This window comes from Lonchura striata, chromosome 4, assembly GCF_050655825.1.
Source record: "Lonchura striata isolate lonStrDom1 chromosome 4, ASM5065582v1, whole genome shotgun sequence".
Lineage (NCBI taxonomy): Eukaryota > Metazoa > Chordata > Aves > Passeriformes > Estrildidae > Lonchura > Lonchura striata.
The window spans coordinates 19,907,013-19,925,471 of NC_140706.1; the positions used below are offsets into that span (position 1 = coordinate 19,907,013).

General features: G+C 33.8%; 1 long non-coding RNA gene across 1 annotated transcript; it reads right to left on the minus strand.

Moving 5' to 3' along the window:
- Positions 1 to 940: 940 nt before the first annotated feature.
- LOC146767554 (uncharacterized) lies at positions 941 to 14,235 on the minus strand. The gene is made up of 2 exons (XR_014954756.1): positions 10,205 to 14,235; positions 941 to 1,344 (listed from the first exon to the last, which is right to left on the minus strand). It is a non-coding gene; the product is annotated as an uncharacterized LOC146767554 (long non-coding RNA).
- Positions 14,236 to 18,459: the final 4,224 nt, after the last annotated feature.

An 18,459-nucleotide genomic window follows, 5' to 3' on the forward strand; every position in this document is an offset into this window, starting at 1 on the left:
AACTGTTCTGGTCTCAAACCCAAAACATAGCCCCATAAAAGCCACAATGAAGAAATTTACCTCTTTCCCAGCCAAACCAGCACAGTAGCTAAATACTTTTCTATTAAATGACAGATCTTACCACTTTTTGTTGTTGTTGTTGTTGTTCCCTGGATGATAGTAATTTACCATGTTATCTTTTTTCCTTACTATCTCAAACTACTTTCCTCAATAACATACCATTGCTACAAACATTTACTAAGAACATCTCACTCAGTCCATTGCAGATTATCAATCACAGTGCATCACAGATAAGCTGAGAAACAACATACTTACATTACTTAAATTAATAAAATATCCAGAAGAGTTAATATTTCTACTATAGTATCAGTACTTTATTTCATCAACATCTAGTGAGAAACAGTCAGAATAATTAATATATGCTTCTGTAGAAAAGGTTTTCTGAAAAATGCTTAGCATTGATAGTTGCCTATTGCATTGCAGAATTTGCAATTAACATATAACAGCTCTTAGTCTTTTACTAGTAAGCATGACAATATATGCAGCTTGAGTTCTGTGTTTTTCTTATGAAAAAATATTTTAAAATATTTTGTGTTATTTCTTCTTTAGCCACATAGAAGTATTCTTAAAACAGTGGTTGAGACTGTTGATTGCCTCACTGAATTACAACTAGCTTGTTGGCATTAATCAGAAAGTACTATATGATTCATTAGCTGTGAAAGGCTTTAAATAATTGATTTGCAGCATGGGGGATTAACATGGAATCTCATTAACCAAGAAAGTTCGCTATAGTTTTCATTTAAGTAGAACTTATGCTTTGGAGATTGCTTGATAGGGGGAAAAAAATCTATAGCTCTCTCAACAGAAACTCAGTACTGCCAATATTACAAAACTTCCATCATATTATGTACTTTTTTTTTAATAGTTGAACATATGTCTGATATTATAACAAATGTGTGATGCACATTGGACATATTATTTGAGTGAAATATCTAGTTGATGGCTTTAATTATATTTTTGTTTGTTTGTTTTGCTAAAGATTATGTGGGTTAGATGAAACTTGCTGTAGATTGACTATAAATATCAGAATTTGTTAAAACCAGTGGGGAGTTCAAGTCTCATGGATTAAACTACTCTGAGGTCCTGGATATTTTACTAACAAATGAGAGCAGGAAGTGGGTTACTGAGTAGAGATGTTTTCAAATTTGTGTTCTTCCGTTATACTTCTCCATCCTTCTCCTTAATAGCTGCTTTTCCAGTATTGCAGATCAGTTTCCTGAGAAGAAGCCCATTCTGTGTATATTCTTGGGATTTTTTCTTCTATTGAGTTCTATCACCAGTAACCTGGAAAAGAGTTAGTTGAATGGAATTTTCTTTATCTTTACCTGACTCATATCAGAGGTATTCTAGAAAATAATTACTCTGATTCTTGCACAGTCTATTTTTTATAATTAAATAAATGTATTTACTGAAGTTGCTATTGCTGTGTTAAAGCATCCCTCTAGGGTGAAATAGATGAACAATTTTTTTTTTTTAATGACTAATATTTTTACAATTATTTATGCATCAAAAAGTGCTTTCAATTTTATGAACATTGTCTATCAAAAGATAGGGCTCCATAATGTCAGATCAGTTTTGTCCAGCCTTCCTTTTATTTGTTATCTGCCATTTTTCAGTCCTTATAAAGAAATATAAAATAATCTGTTCAAAGAACTGTCTTCCTGCAAGTACTTAATTGTGAGAACCCCGGGCTTAGTCAGGGGTGTCGTGTGGTGGTAAAGTCTCTCCTCCAACCCGTGCTTCCAAAGAAAAACTCTGCAGCCTCTTGTTGTTCGGTCTCAAGGCAGTTCATTGCGAGTTATCTAAAAGATTGTCTGTGCAGGCTGCGGCTATTTGATCAGCAGCCTGGGCAGAGACACACACACACCCTGACATCCTCTCTGTCTGCTGTCTTCTTCTTCTCTCCCCCAGCCCAGGGCTGCTGCTATCTTTTATATGATATATTATGTGTTGTATGTTTACATGTTTTCCCCAATACCTACTACCTATGTTACAAGGTGCTTTTCTACTCCAAACCAATCCATAAGTGCCAGCATCACCAAGAACATGGAGGCAAGGAAGAAGAAGGAGTAAGAACAGGATCAGCCCACTTTCCTCCATCTTAGCACTTCTGACCCCCGTGTACAAAGTAAAAAACCCCTGTACAAGTGTTAAAACCCCCCTGTACAATACTAAAAAATTTTCCCCTCTACTTTGTAACTACTTCTACTATACTATCTAACCCTTTGTGACTGCTTGTTCCACCTCCAAAGTTGGTAACTCATTCCATGGCTCAAACTCAAAATCACAGCTGCTTGCAGCTGCCTGCCAGGGTCTAAAATGCTTCTGACCAAGGCCTGGAACCTCTAAAAATGACAGAGAGACATTTTGAGTTCCAGCACTTAATGACTATCCCTCCTAGACTTTTCACATCAAGCACATATGAACCATCTCTACACATCTGAGCTTTTTTGCTTACTAGTTATTACTACATTATTAAATCAAATTTCTTCTGCTCTCCATGTTCATGGCAAACTTTGCCTTCAATATTCTTTCCCTAATGAAACAACCTGCAATATTAGTGATTTTTTTCTTTTTTTTTTTTTTCTTGAATTTGAGTGGATCGAACTCTATATACTTTTTTACACAGACATTTTTCAAATTCCATACAAACTTATATGTGCAATTCTACTGCACCACCTTTACATTTTACTATGTCTTTTACTTATTCTTTAAACCCTAACTCAGGAATTTTATTTATACTCAGTTTATTGGGCTTTTTAGCTCACCTGAACTAAGTGGTAGTCTACAATGACCTACCTCTTTTATTTATTTTTGTTCCCTTAAATGATATTTACTCTAAGGGGGAGAGAGTAGGGGGAAGAGTTTTGTGTTTACCCAGGTGTATATTGATTTAATTGTGTATTTGACCTCTTAATTTAGGTTTCTTTCCTCTGTCTAGTTTTATAACCTAAACCATTCCTGCTACTTTTCGGGTGCCAGCAGAGCAGTAGAACTTTGGTTTGGGATGCTGATAATCTACTAGCTGTTGGCTAAGGCAAAAACACTGTAAGTCTTCAAAGCATTGTAAAATTTAAAATCTTTTCCTGATATCATTTTCTGTATGACTCAAAGAAATTCTGGAGTTTTTTATGCCTACCTTCATCTGCATAAGAAACCAGAAGCATTTTAGAAAAATACCATGAAAATTTCCTCCTTTTTAATTTCTATATTTTCTCTGTAAATCTAGGAGTATAATCTTAAATTTGGCAGTAAGGTATATTATGAAATTCTTAGTGTAAATCTGCAGTGTCTGTTTTAATAAGCATCATATTAAACAGTTTGGATAGAAGTGTTAGCTATGAGTTCTTTCATTATTCACGCTATCAGCTCACATACAATTCCAGCATAACTTTTATGGTGTCTTTTATTATTTTATGGGAGGTTCACAGGTCCTCAATAGGCAGTTTTGATCCACTGCCCTCCTAATATGTAGCATTACTATTTTTACAAGAGAAATGATTTAAAACAATGATTAGCAGGCTGGAAAAAATAACATACAATATAAAGAGACCCTAAATAGGAATGGTTATGAACATAAAATGATCTCACTTCACTGAGCAATCTCCAGGACAGGTGAGGTTCCTTAGAACAGAGGAGTCAAGGATTTGACACTGCTGTTGCATAACATGTGCTTCTATTGCCATTAGTCTGACAGTTCTTGTAAGCAGAAATTCCATTCTATATCTCAAAAAAGGTCACCATTGAAAATTCAGGTACAAAAATTAAATAATACACAAACATGTAGCAATGCGCAACTCACTTAATTCTTTCTTTATGAACTTCAGCAAAATAATTATCTTCAGCAACTTGTTCCAAGTAAATTATTGTGATTTTAACATTGCTATAGAACAGTTTGTATTGCAGCTACATTTAAAAAGGATAAAATATAGAAAATTAAACATGTGGGACATACTTGTCTGTATTATCTATTCCTTTAAGACAGAAAAATGGACAAATAAAATTAATAAAATAAATACAATTGCTTTCTGAAATGTTCCAAAGGTTTAAGAAATATTTCTCCCTACTAAACCAGATTCAATGTAACTAAACATTTCCAGTTTAATTAAAATGTAGTACAGCATATGTTTTTTTCTCTGTTCTATCACAGACTAAATTTTACCTAATCTTACTAGAATAAGGTCAAAAAATTTCCCATTCTGTAAAATCCGATTAAGGATAAGAAGAAAATTGCATCTTATACCTCTTTTCAAGTTAGGAGCAAAAATACCTGATGTAGCCTCATGAACTAGGATATACATGTACTTCAATAAATAGGTTCAAAACTTGGTTTTTATTATTTATTCTTTGGTATCAATACCTTAACATAGCCTTGAAATTATAATATTATGTGCAGGGCAATAGTATAATTATACTGTTATGACATCCCTTTGTGACATAGTATGATTTAATTTTTACTTTGTGATTAGGATTCTCTTCCATCCCTTTCTAACACGTTGAATATATTTTTAAAAAGGGGAAAAAATAAGGAATTTGGAAGGGACATAGAGAGCACCCTTGCCAGTAAGAAACTAAGGCATGGAAATGGAATCTGTGATTTTATTTTTCCCCATCTTGTTTTTGTGATAGTCTCCCACTGGAAGAATTATTGATTCTGCATTTGATGAAGTGGCTTTTAAACGTAATTATTCTTCTGTGCCATTTCTCTTTTCCTTAATATGAAAGCTACCTCAGACACTGAACATTCAATAAATAAACCAAATATGTTTATTTTGTCTTGGGCTAAGGAAGAAACATTATTTATGTTGATCCTTTATTAATGTTCTTGAAATCACCACTACCCAAAACAATGTTGATGTGCTCTTCCTTCATATGTTTAATTCTGTAATTTAAATTGTTTAATGATAACTAACGAAACTGTAGCACATATAGAAATATAGCTTACTTGCTTATGAATTTCCAAAGTGATTGATGTGAAAGAAGAAACACTACGCTCATTAGTATTATGTGGCATCATAAAAAAAATCAGTAACTTAAAGTAGCTATTGACTGGTTTTCAGATGGAAAATTGATTGCCAAAATGCATATAAATTACATTTTGTTCCCAGCACAAGCTCACAAATAGTGCTTTTGTCTAAAAATTATAACTGCAATACTGAAGAGTTACTTTCATATTACATGCTCTCAGTGTTATGTTTACATGCATTCTCTACAAATATACCAGAATATTTAAGAGAGAGAAAAATGATACATTTTGTGAACGAGGTAAGTATAAGGCTTTGGTTTTCATCAGTAATAATAGAAAATGTAAAAGAAATTTTAAGAAGAAAAGAAATATTAAGGCTTTTGGAAATATACATAATATTAAAGGACAAAACCAGGGATTATAGGTAATTCAAAATATGGCAATTCCTGCTTTCTATAAACAATACAGCATCAATTTGATGCCAAGGCTTAGTCATTAATTTCTAATTTGATTGTAGTGTTTGTCTTTAAAAAAAATAGATCTCTCTTTATCATATTCTTTCTTTTCTCAGTCTCCTTTTTGTTCAAGACTCTCAAGTTCAATTTTTATCAAATATCTTTATCTGTCTTTACCCAGTTTATGCAGATAAAAAATAAATTTGAGTATTTTTAAAAACTGCAAGTAACAGGGAATGTAGCATGAAAACTTTTTTTCAATTTAATCTCCTGTTCTGGCATCATACAGCATAGGAAATATTATTTCTCTCAATACTAGCAAAAGGCTATTGATTTTTATTGGTCTGACCTGACTTTGATAACTGTGATAGCATTTGTCCAGCCAACAAGTAACTATTGCCTAAAATTGTTTTACTTAAACTTTAGTTTATAGTAATGAAAAGAAAAATGTGTAATACTGAACTGTTGATGATTCCTAAATAAAAACTCTTGTAGTAGGGTAGACATAGAGTGATACCTGAGGCCCAGGCATGAAATCTTGTGAATCAGCAGAACTGGGCTTACATGTATTTCTATCATTACCATCAAATTTATTTTCACTTAGAAGTGCCAACAACAGTGGTAATGAGAAAACAGCACAGTGATAAAACTCTTCATTATATAAGCATCACAGACTGCCTCCCTAGATCTCAGCTGGGAAGCAATCGAATCCAGAGAAATTTAGATCTCAAAGTAACACATTTCATTTAGAATTTTAAGAGGTAAAAATCCTGCTTAAAACTGTAATCACAAAATAAAATAGTGAAGAACCAGACAATCAGAATAATAACTAAAGGAAAACTATGTTAATAAAACATTTAACATTTGGGAAAAAAAACCCAAAAAAATCCTACAAAAAACCTCCTGTGTATAAATTTGTATTTTACTTCAATGTATATTACTAAATCTGTTAGAAATAAAATTGCACTCATCAAACTTAAGCTGAGAGGTAGTGACAGATAGTTTTAAAAGGAGAAAGACAGAAATCCTGAAATGAACACAAGTTCTCTACTGGAATGAATTTAAATTCTTTTTACATTATTTTTACATTTGCATCACAAATACAAAATGACTGATGCTTTTAAAACCATCTTGAAATGTATATATTATGCATATCTATAGATAGATATAGGTATAGCTGTAGATAATACAGATATGCATTATTGATATCTGCTGCAAGTACAAATTTATCCTTAAATTGAAAAATATCTTGTCCATTCTTCATAGTAGCTATCTACCTTTTCTGCATAAGAAGAATCTGGCCTATTTGTGGCAGCTACCTGCTATGGCCACGAGCAGATGAAATTCGCTGGCTAGCACCCCTCGTGTAAGGCCAGGGGCCACCAGGAGAGTGGCCACCCCCGGGGAATGGCTCCAGGCACCCTGGTAGTGCTGAGCGCTGCGGCGTGGGTCACACAGCTTCCACAGCCAACAGACGCTGAGAGGCGTTGAGGAGACGAAGGAATGGACAGTGGTTTGTGTGCCCAAAGAGTCTTTATTCCCCCGGTGAAGCCAGGACAAAGGATCTCCTCTGGCTGGGAGCAGAGACGAGTGCCCGCAAAATCAGGGGTTACAGCAATTTAAATATGGAGTGGATGGACAGGGGTGTAAACCTGCCCCGTCCAATTAGGGATAAACTATGAGGGGGTACATAGATCAGAATAACCAATGACAGTATGACAGGGGTGGGTACAAAATCAGAGAACAGATAGACAAGGTAGACTGGGGTGATTGACACAGACACTTCTGGAAGAAACTGGGGGTGGTTACAGGATTGACAGCTGGAGGGGTGGTGGCAGAACCATACAAGGAAAGAGCAGGGAGGAGTGAGGAGATTGACAGATAACTGGGGAGCCACCTGGCCGGAACTTTTGGGGTCAACAACTTGGGCTAAACCAACTATGAGGGAAAGAAATGGGGGGGTATAAGGAACATAACATTCTAACCTAACTAACATTAATAAAATAACTATCTCAATCCAGCTCTTATGAATATAAAGACACACCACAACACCTATTTACTTATTTCCAAACTGTTTGCAATTTTTATGTTTGATGGTCATCCAAGTTACTTTGAGGAGAATAAAATCTGAATAGGGTGTATTTTTATTATTGTCAATCATGCTCACTAACATTTTACTGGTGTCATTTTGTCTTATGGTAATTTTAAACCATTTCTTGTGTTAAGTAACAGACATAGGTATAGTGAAGGAGTTAAAATCATGTTTTGGTTGCCCAGCAATGTCAGAATTCACTAGATTCAGACTTCTGAAAACAGAGGTCATGTCTCTCAAATGAGAACTACTTCAATGAAGCACACACAGCGCACAAGAACTAGTTTTTACTGTTGGTTTTATGAAGACATTGGATATATTGCAAAGCTATTACTGTCTTCTTCCCAGTCTTTTCTCATCTAAACAAAGCTGATTGTTTCTCAGAGATCATGTTTTATAATTGTTTTACTGTAATATTGTCTCTGAATGATTTATTTTGCCAGAAGATCAACTGGCATTTTCTGCAGATTAGGAATATGCTCAAGGTGCTGGCATAACTGTGGGTTTTAATTAGATTACATTATGTACAACTAATCATGACATAGAAACATTTTTCTTAGTATGTGGAATGACAAATAAATTAAACTGTCCTTTCTGCTTTATATAAATACTTACTATATCAGAATCTGATGGGAGTCATTGTATTACAGAAACATATTGAGATGATAAATGTATTATAAAATCTAACACTGCTTGGCATAAAGATGCAGCTGCACTTCTGAAATCTTAGTGTTCCTTATTTCAGAGGTTTGGGATCTTTAGGATCTCTTCTTATTCTTCAGTTATTTGTGCAGTTTTCTCTTTCTAGACAGAAAAAGAAGCAGAAACCAACAAGAGTCAACTTGCCAAGTCTCTGCAGGCCATAGCTGAGCACTGCAGTTACTGGTGCATCAGACGTTCTAAAGTCTCATGCAGAGTGGCCAGTGCAGAGTGCTCAATGCTTAGATTATATCCCATACTTTCTTGTCCTGTGTTTCCTCATGAGTTTCTGCTTTTGTTGTTGCTGATTGTGCTGTTGAGTGTCTAAATACCATAATTCCAAAGGAAGCTTAACCAGAGGTACAACTGCCTCAGGAGCAGACAGGAAACATAACATCTAAGGTGTGAATGTTTTAAAGTTTGTGATGACTGATTGGGGTGTTTGATTGTTTTAAATACTGCAAGGGCTACAGGCATAAATGAGTAGAATAGATCCTCAGTTGGCGTGATTTAAATAATACCATAACAATCACAGCCACTTGATGACTTTTTATATTTGGCTCCAAGAACCAGACGCATTGTGTCTTTTTTCTTGTTTTTTTCTTTTAATTGCCAGATGGAATTTAGTCACCCAAAACAGAGAAAAGAGAGGGAAAACAATAGTTTTAAATTAATCACAAACTTCTTGCTACACTCTCTGAGACCATTGTAACCTACACAATAGTCTCTCATCTGGGAGACCTCATCTGGGATTTAGCAATCAAATTCTATTTTTTCTTCCATCTTAATAGTGACAAAAGAATTAATAGTTTTTCTATTTAGTGAAATATTCATTGACACCCCTTTTCTTTAATAGGTTTTAATGTGTTTTTCATTCATTCACTGATATTTACAAATACATTACTACAAAACTAAATAAAACAGTTGATTAGTAATGTTTGGATAGATGCATGAATAGATAGATGTACATGCTTTAATGGCATTTTTTGCTTACACAATAAAGAAGTTTCACACAAGGCAGTACATTTTTAAAATATAGATAATTCTCTCAATTACTATTATTATTTTGAAGAAAGGTTCTCCCAGATATTCTGTGTCAAATGTATTTAACTTTTTATTCAGTCTACATTATTTCTGAATCCTTACAGAATAATACAACTATCAGCGACCTAAGGAAGTCCTCATAAAAAAGTATCCTAAAATTTGTATTGTAACATTTTGTCATATAAACTTAGACAGTTGCTGAGGAATATATTAAAAATTTTTTGTTTAGCTCCTGTGTCTCTTATCTATGTTTTTGCTTTATAATCTTTATTAGAGTATCTATATAATTATACATTTTGTGCCTAGGCAAATACATAGTCTTTATATCTGTTATTGCAATACTCAGTAAACAGTCATTTAATCGTTTAGTCATTGTAATCCTTGTTTGTATGGGTAATCACATTTGTAAATGTTCTCATGTGAATAAGACCAACATCTGGATTTTCCAACCCAGCATGAGCTTTAATAACCATGACAATAAGATTGTATTCTGCCTATTGCAACTATTAATTTGCCATTGGAGCATCCTAATAATTTTCATTGTCCTGCTTTAACTAATGATTAATTGAACAATGAATTTAAACTTTAATGAAGTCAGATTTAATAAACAGATCCATAAAAGTATAAACAGGACAATCAAGACCTTATTATCTTCACTTTAAAATTAATATAATTGCTATTGAAACATAAGAAACAACGCATATTGGCAATGCAGCTTTAGGAATTTCCTCTTAGGAATACCAGAGGATTGATTTAAAGCATATAGTTATGTATAAGCTTATTTTTTTCTGATACTGCAGTTTAGATGGTAAATAAACTACTTAAAGAACCTCAGAAAATAAGAAAGTGAGTGTTTAGAATAAAACCATATAAAATTTCAAAACTTACATTGTATACACTAATAAAAATATCCTGGTTTCAGATGGGAGAAAGTTCATTGTCTTCTTAGTAGCTGGTGCAGGGCCGTGTTTTGGATTCACTATGGGAATAGTGTATATAACACACATGGTTTAGCTGTTGCTAAGCAGTGGTTAGTGTCTGCCAGTGAGGAGGTGCACAAAAGGCTGGGAAGGGCATGGCCGGGACAGCTGACCTGTGCTGAGCAAAGGGGAGCTCCATGACACAGAGCATCGTCCCCAGCATAAAACCTGAAGCAGTTCTCTGGAAGGGGGACTGATCACTGTTGGAGATGGGCTGGACATCACTCTGTGGATAGTGAACTCTGCATCACTCATTTCTCTTGGCTCCTGTTAGTAGCAATTTTTTTTTTTTTTACAGGTAATAAATTGTTCTTATTTCAATCCACAAGGTTTACCTTTTATTTCTGATTCTCCTTCTCAATGACGGGGAGGTAGTGATTGGCTGCATACATCTTCATTGGTACCTTAGATTAAATAATGATAAAAAAATAAATTAAATTTCTCTTGAATAATGAAAATTATAGTAAAAAAAATAAACTTGGACATATGATACCTTTTGAACTTCATTCTTCCTAACTGATGTACCTAATTTCAGAAAAAAAATGCTGTAATTGAGCATTAAAAAAAGTATTTTTCCTTTATCTATCAGCTAATTATATGCATTTCCATTTAAAATACATAATTTCTACAGGAAATAAAAGCATATGATTACCACATCTCACTTATTTTTTTCTAAAGTTGTTCCTATGGAAAAGGAAAACATATTCTTTTCTCTCAAAATTTCCGAATCCTAAAATCCACTCACCTCTCCACTGGGGAAACAATAGAACTTCTTTCCAGACCTCAAACCTGTAAGAACCTAGCAGAGTAATCCCAGTTATATATGTAGGTGCACACTAAAAACTTTTTCATAGGACACTTTTACTTGCTTCTTCATGGCTCTATAGGACATTGAGGCCCTTGCTAATGTTGTATTAACTGCCTCAAATTTAAACTCAAATGTTGAATAGTCTGAGAATCTTCTAATTACTCTCTGCAGAGTTTGAACTTGCATGTATAATAAGAGGATAAATTTTTAAAAATGAATAAAAATAATTTTTGTAGATCCATCACATTTCATGATATTCCATTCCCCTGAGTGCATCTCTTGTCCTGCAGACATTGCTGTTAACAAACCTATGAGAACTAGGTATTAAAAGTAAACTATCATCAGTTTTTCTCTGCATCATTAAACACAGAAATATTATCTAAGAAAATCAGTGTAGAGCCCAATTAATTAGAAGAGACGGAACAGAAGGGAAGCAAAAGACTTTTCAAATGTGTTCAATAGCCTCATCTCAAACATTCGTATGAGCAAAAAAAGCAAAGCTATGTATCTATAATGCAAATATTAATGAAATAGAACTATTAATTAGATAACATCTATCTTTTGAAAAGTTTTCTACTGAGAGTTTATTCTGACATTAAAATCGTCCATTCACTTTAAAAGATTATATCAGTTAGTGGGAGAAAAAAAATCCATTGATCAAAAATACACAAAAAACACCATACAGAAATACATGTCCAGATAGATCTAGGGATCCCTTGTGGTTCTGCTCTATAATAGTATATTCTAACTTGTTTCCATGTTACATATTGAAGAAAATTTAATGGAATTTTTAGCATATAATTGAAATGTGCATGAAAATTTGATTTAAAATCATATCATCTTCACAGATTTTTTTCACATAATCATTGAAGATTGGTTTAATTTCATCTGTCTAAAGAAGCAATCTAAGTTCTAGCTCATTGGATTTAAATGTAACATTTCCATCCAACACAAAGAAAATAAAAAAGCAGAAAAAAAAGATTAATTTAAACCATTTAAGTTTTCATCATCAGAAATTGCATGAGATCAAATCACTTCCAGTGGCTTTATTATCATACACTGAGCCATATTTAAAAACCATCTCAGTAGACAATTGTTGGGAAAGAATTGTGCTAAATGAAAAAAGGGAGAAAAATTGTTAACACAAACTATGAGGATATGACTATCACAATTATTGACAAGCTAAAAACAGTAAAGATATCTTACTAATATAAAATTTAGCTCTGTTCCACTTAAAAACACAGTAAAATTATTGTTAAGTCATTTGAATAGTTTTATGATTCAGGCATGAAGTGTGAGGACAGAATTTTATGCATTTTTGTAGGTTTATGGCAAGATTACAATCACCATGGTAACACTTCTCATATTAAAATGTAGGATAATAGATTTTGACTAGTTACTCATCTGCATCTTAATTTTCGAAGACAAAAAAGATACTGTTTCAATTTGTTAATGATTACAGGATCACATTTTTGTCTTTATTAATAATTAATGAATTAATATATTTTGCATAAATATATGGGACCTTGAAGATTAAAATCTTACAAATGGTGTGACTGAAGTGCACTATAAAACAACAGAAATAAACAAAGTCCTAACAGCTTTCTCTGTTATCCAAACACTCCTGATCCTTAATGTTCATTAATGAACATGTTGGGAATTTTTTTGCCAACAACTAATATTATTTACAAACAAATCATGCCTACTATTCATCTATTCTATTCTGAACAATTTACTTATGTGGAGTACTGTTGCATTAACTTCAGAGGAGATCACTCACTGAGCCTTGTAAACAAGGCCATCAGAATATTCGTATTTACCACTTTGTGAATTCACGTTTAATTACCAGTGTAATGCCCATTGTATTCTCATGACTGAGACGTCATATGATTCCTGCTAGTCCTGCTGGAACTGTTCCTTTCTTTGCCTTTGTTTTGGCATTGAAATTTTGTCATTCAAATGACCGAAACATCGTCTTGCTTCCAGCTGGTTGCTGCTTATGAGATGACAGTTATCCCCATAGTTATCCTAGTTATTTCATACTGTATAACATGCTTTTGTTCACTGATAATAGCATTCACATTTCATTTATTGAAATATTTTTCTATATAATTTGTGCTTTAAAATGAAACTCTGTGGTTGTCATTCAGAAATAAAGATCAAAACAATAACACTGTTTGAAAATCCATTTTATAAATTAGCAGCTTTAATTAAAAAGCTTGAATATACTTCCAGATTTCATGTGAATTATAGACTATTACTTTTTAGAATTCAAGCCTACACATCATTGTTTCCTGGCATTAAGATGTTTCTCTTTTACATGAATCTCAGCAATGGAACTTTGCCAAAGTCCTGTTGAAACCTACGCATGATCATGAAACCATGAGAGTGGTTTGGATTGGAAAAGACCGTACAGATCATCTAGTTCCAGCATTCTGCCATGGGCATGACACCTTTCACTAGACCAGATTGCTTAGAGCTCCATTCAATGTGGCCTTGAGCTACTCCAGGAATGAGGCAGCCAGTTTCCCTGGGCCAACTGTTTCGATGCCTCACCACCCTCACAATAAAGAATTTTTTTCCTAATACCTAATCTAAACCTATTCTCTCTCAGTTTGAACCCATTCCCCCTTGTCTTGGTACTACATGCTCTTGTAAAAAGTCTTTCCCCATCTCTCCTGAAAGTTCCCTTCAGGTACTGGTAGGCTACATTTAGGTCACCCTGAAACCTTTTCCACAGTGAATAATCCAAAATCTTTTAACTTTTCCTCATAGGAGAAGTGCACCATTCTTCTGATCAACTTGGTGACTTGTCCATCTTGTGCTGGATACAGCACTTCAGGTGGTTTCTCCTGAAAGCAGAGTAGACTGTGCTTTGGAATAACTTCTTGTTCCATGATCATCCCAGTCACAGAGGTAAGGCTGACACATCAGGAGTTCTCAGGGTCATCCTTTCTTTCCTTTTTAAAAATAGGTAATATGTTTCCTTTTTTTGCATTCACTTGGGACTTCCTCTTACCACCATGACTTTTAAAATATCAGGGAGAATGTCTTGGCAATTAAATCAGCTGATTCCATCAGGATTTGGATGCCTCTCATGGGGTCTGATGGACCCCATTCAGGTTCATCAGGTGTTTGTGAACCTGATTTTACAATGGGAAGCACTTTGCTTCCTCAAGTCGCATCCTGCTCTCCATCCATTCAAGACATGTAGGAAGAGTGTTGCCGTAGAAGACTGAGGCAAAAAAAGTCATTGAGTACACCAGCCTTCTCCTCCATCCATGTTTCAGCATTGTTCACTGGAGGGTGTACGCTTCCTTTTAGCTTCCTTTTCTAGTCTGCATATCTGTAGAAGCCCTTCTCGTTATTCTTTGCATCCCTTGCCAAGTTCAGTTCCAGCTTTTGCTTGGCCTTCCTCATCTCATCCCTACACAAACAAACTAATTCTCTATGCTCTTCCTACCTTACCTGTCCTTGTCTCCATTTTCTGTGCATTTTCTTCTTTCTCTTTAGTTTGACCAACAGGTCCATATTCAGCCATGCCATTTTCTTGCATTTTCTGAGGTCCAGAATTTCAAATAGTTAGGGCCACCAGTACCATGCTTGTCAAAAGGTGATAAAAGTCTAGTTTTCTTTCACTTCTGTGTCTTTTCTGTCCTCAAGATAAGTAATAGTTTAAATATTTATGTTTCCTCAAAATATATTTAAACAAGGTAGAACTTGCAAATCTCAAATTTCAGATGATCATTTTGTCAATGATCATTGCCTATCCAGATTTTCTCTGATATCAATATTTACAGCTGTCTCCTTGATAATGTAATGGTTCCTAGTTTTAATCTTCCTGATATTTTTTATATCCTGTTTGACTTCTGAGTAGTCACTGCCATAAGTAATGTGGAATCTTCTTATCATGCATCTTTTTTGTGAGGAAATTTCACCAAATTACTTTCATCTCAAATTTCATTGTAAATAGTTGAATTTTCTTTCTACACATATATCAAATATTCCTTTAATATCTGGTTTTAAAACAATTTTAAATTTGATCTTTGCAATCAGTCTACACTCATACTGGTTTACAGTTATTTTAATTTTTTTGTAGTAGTAGTTCCCTTAACTTTCTAGCTCCATGTTACCGTATTTGTTGTACTGTACAGTAAGATTTTAGGTATTATAGAATGGAATGGGAATCAAAGACCCATGTATCCCTTTCAGTATTACAGACAAGCACAGAGAGCCCAGTTTCTATTATAATGGGCCCTATAAAGGACTCAAGGTAAAGATTAACAAATAACAAAAACAACAATCTATCTTCATCTAATAATCATAGATGAATTAAGATACAGTGTGGAAACGAAATCAAAATGTAAAGATAGGAATAGATTTCAGTGACTAGAACTATAAATAGAAGCTACATCCTTTCAGATTGTGATAAATTGAAAATTTGGCTTCTTGAAGGAAGAGTTAGAGTGAATGCCTTCAGAGGTGTGTTATGAGTTGAACAGAGGATTCAACTCACTGTGTTGTGAGTTGAATAGAGGAAAGAAACATCAAATTAACTACAGGTACTTTATTGATTATAAATTAACTGTTAACTTGCTTAGAAGACATAAATATGACACTGATAATTGATCATGTAAGTAAAGATCAAACTACCAATTTAGTAATTTGTGTGTCTAAAACAGTAGTACTGACCATATTGAGAACAAATAAGCAATCATTTCCAAAAATATATATGATAGATTCATTTTCTGTATCAGCAGAAACACATGCCTATGTGAATAAGAACATGATACCTCAATATCTGCTGTTTCCCTGTCTTGTAGTTCTAGTAGGAACCTAAGTATTTTTATCCTTTTTTAATTAATAATCCACACTTTATACATATGCCTAGTAATCTCCCTGTGACTGATGCATAACAAGAGCCATCCTCACGTACCTCTCATTCTTGAAGTGCATTTCTAACAAGTTACTGGTTGTGTATCAACAAAGGAATGGGTGTAGGTAAATGGTGACAAATATGGTATCCTGGATCATTAACTAATTATAACATTAAGGGCCAAAGGGATTTATGAGTTACCAAAAATATTTCTATCAGAAATCCTAACAAATACCAGACACAACCTAACAGGATTCACTAGAGAATGAATGCATTCATGACTTATCCTGGCTAATGTCAGAATAATTTTTCTTTTTTTTTCCCTAACTTATGGTAGGGTCGGGTCTAATTGTAGGTGATTGATTGACATATCAATCAGTTCAAAGACCAAATCAGCTGGAAAATAGCTTTTTTCAAGTGCAACATCAAATAAATTGTTATTTAGAATAGAAATCTCCCACAATTACATGATTTTCACTGTTTTAGAAAGAGTGAAGAAGGACTAACAGTATACCACTGTATCCACAGTGGTGACTATCTTCAGCTTGATGTCTCCTTCTCTCTCTTCCCCCACCTCTCCCTCCCTCTCCTCTTTTATCTTTCTTTCTAGCTCTCTTCCTCACATTTACCAGTAAATAAAATCTATATTGTTGATTTTCACATATGGTCTTATTTGCACTTTGATTCGGGCAGAGGCATCTCTTACTAATAGGATTATAACCATTTGTAACTCAGTTTTGTTTAAGCATTTTTTTCTGATCTTCTTTTTCTACATTCACATGTGTAGAGTTCAACATACTTTAAAAAATCCTATTTAGTTTGCATTACTGCATGAAAGTACTATTCTTACTGCAACAGTGACAAAATACAAAACTAAATGTCTGGTTTTGATTCTGAGAAAACAAAGCCTAGATGAATAATATTATGAAATTCAATACATCAAATAAAACTGTTATTACCATTGGAAATTTGGAACATTTTGTAAAAAATAAAATGTTTTTCATGACCTCTTGTGAATTGTATGAAATAATATCTAGGAAACTGTGGGCAGCGAACAGTCATAGCAGTGAAATAGTGACAGTAGTTCTTCATAATGAAGAATAAGAAAAAATATTTCTGTCATAACAGAACCAGTATTACTGAGGTAAGTGTCGGTAGAAACATTCAAGTAAAAGAAATAAAATCCTAACTAATTAAAACATGAAAAAATCATTTAAAAGTGGAAACAGATGGTATGAAGGGAGAAGGAAATCAGAAGGAAGAAAAAGTAGGGGTTCAGTAAGGTTGAAAAAACATAAACACATGCAGTGGTCCTCATCCTTTTCAATTTCATAAAGGTGACTGCTGTTTTTAAACCATCACAAATTCACAATTGAACAGGGCACAAATGTCTAGACAATGGGTTAAAAATAACTCACTTCACCATACTATTCAGCCATACACCTACAGTAGCAAATTTATAAGATGGATGTCTGAAAGTAAGAAGTGGGTGGTGAGAAAATAGAAAAGGAAGAGCTGATGCTGAGCAAGATCAGGATGCACGATTCTTGGCAAAAGTAATATCAGTAAGAAAAGTGAAGTTTGCTGGAGGGAGATTTTAATAGTTTCTTGTGGAGCTAAAGAAAATTGACAGATTAGCACAGCTGAAAACTTACATGGAGCTATGTAGCCTAAGATGCTTTATATATTCTAATATACACACAAATATTTTTGTTGTGAAATATATTACTGCCTCAAATAATCTGTGCTGAAATATTTCCAGGTTATTTGTCAGAGCTGTGTAATCATTTTGGCAAATAGCAGAGCTCAGGCTCTAATGATGACAGCAATCTGTCATCATTAGGGTTTCACAGTGTGGAAGAACATACTTTACAATCTGTTTTTCTCAATTGCTACATATTCTCTATTTTACTGTACAGAACTTTCTTTGGCACCACCCATTCGCAGTTAAAAACTGTGTGCAAAAAAAAAAGTTCCTGTTAAAAAGTTAATTAGAGCACTTTAAAAGCAGACATAAAATGAAACTACTAAAAATGAAACCTCTGTCCATTCAAATTCCTTCATACTTGGAATTAGCAGTTTTCAAACAGAAGATTTATTGAAAATCTAATAACAATTATTTAGGATATCATAACTGCAGCTCAAGCAATCTCATTGACAGCACTCTGCTGTATGTGTGTATATATATATGGATTTTCTTCTGTTTTGACTGTTTCTTTTGATCACATACTTACAGATTTTTACAGAATTCCAAAAGCTAAAGAGAAAATTAATGACCTAAGACCTTTTTTAAGAGTATTGTAGTCAAAATTCCTCTGCAAGCTTTGTAAGACATTAAATGGAATTTAAAAAATGTTAATGAAAATTAAAATCTGATTTTCTCTTGTCTTGGTTTGGAAAGACAGGTGTCTACTAAGGAAGGCAGCAGCCTCCCCTGAAATGGAAAAAAAATGTAAACCCCCTCCCTGGGAACTGTTAT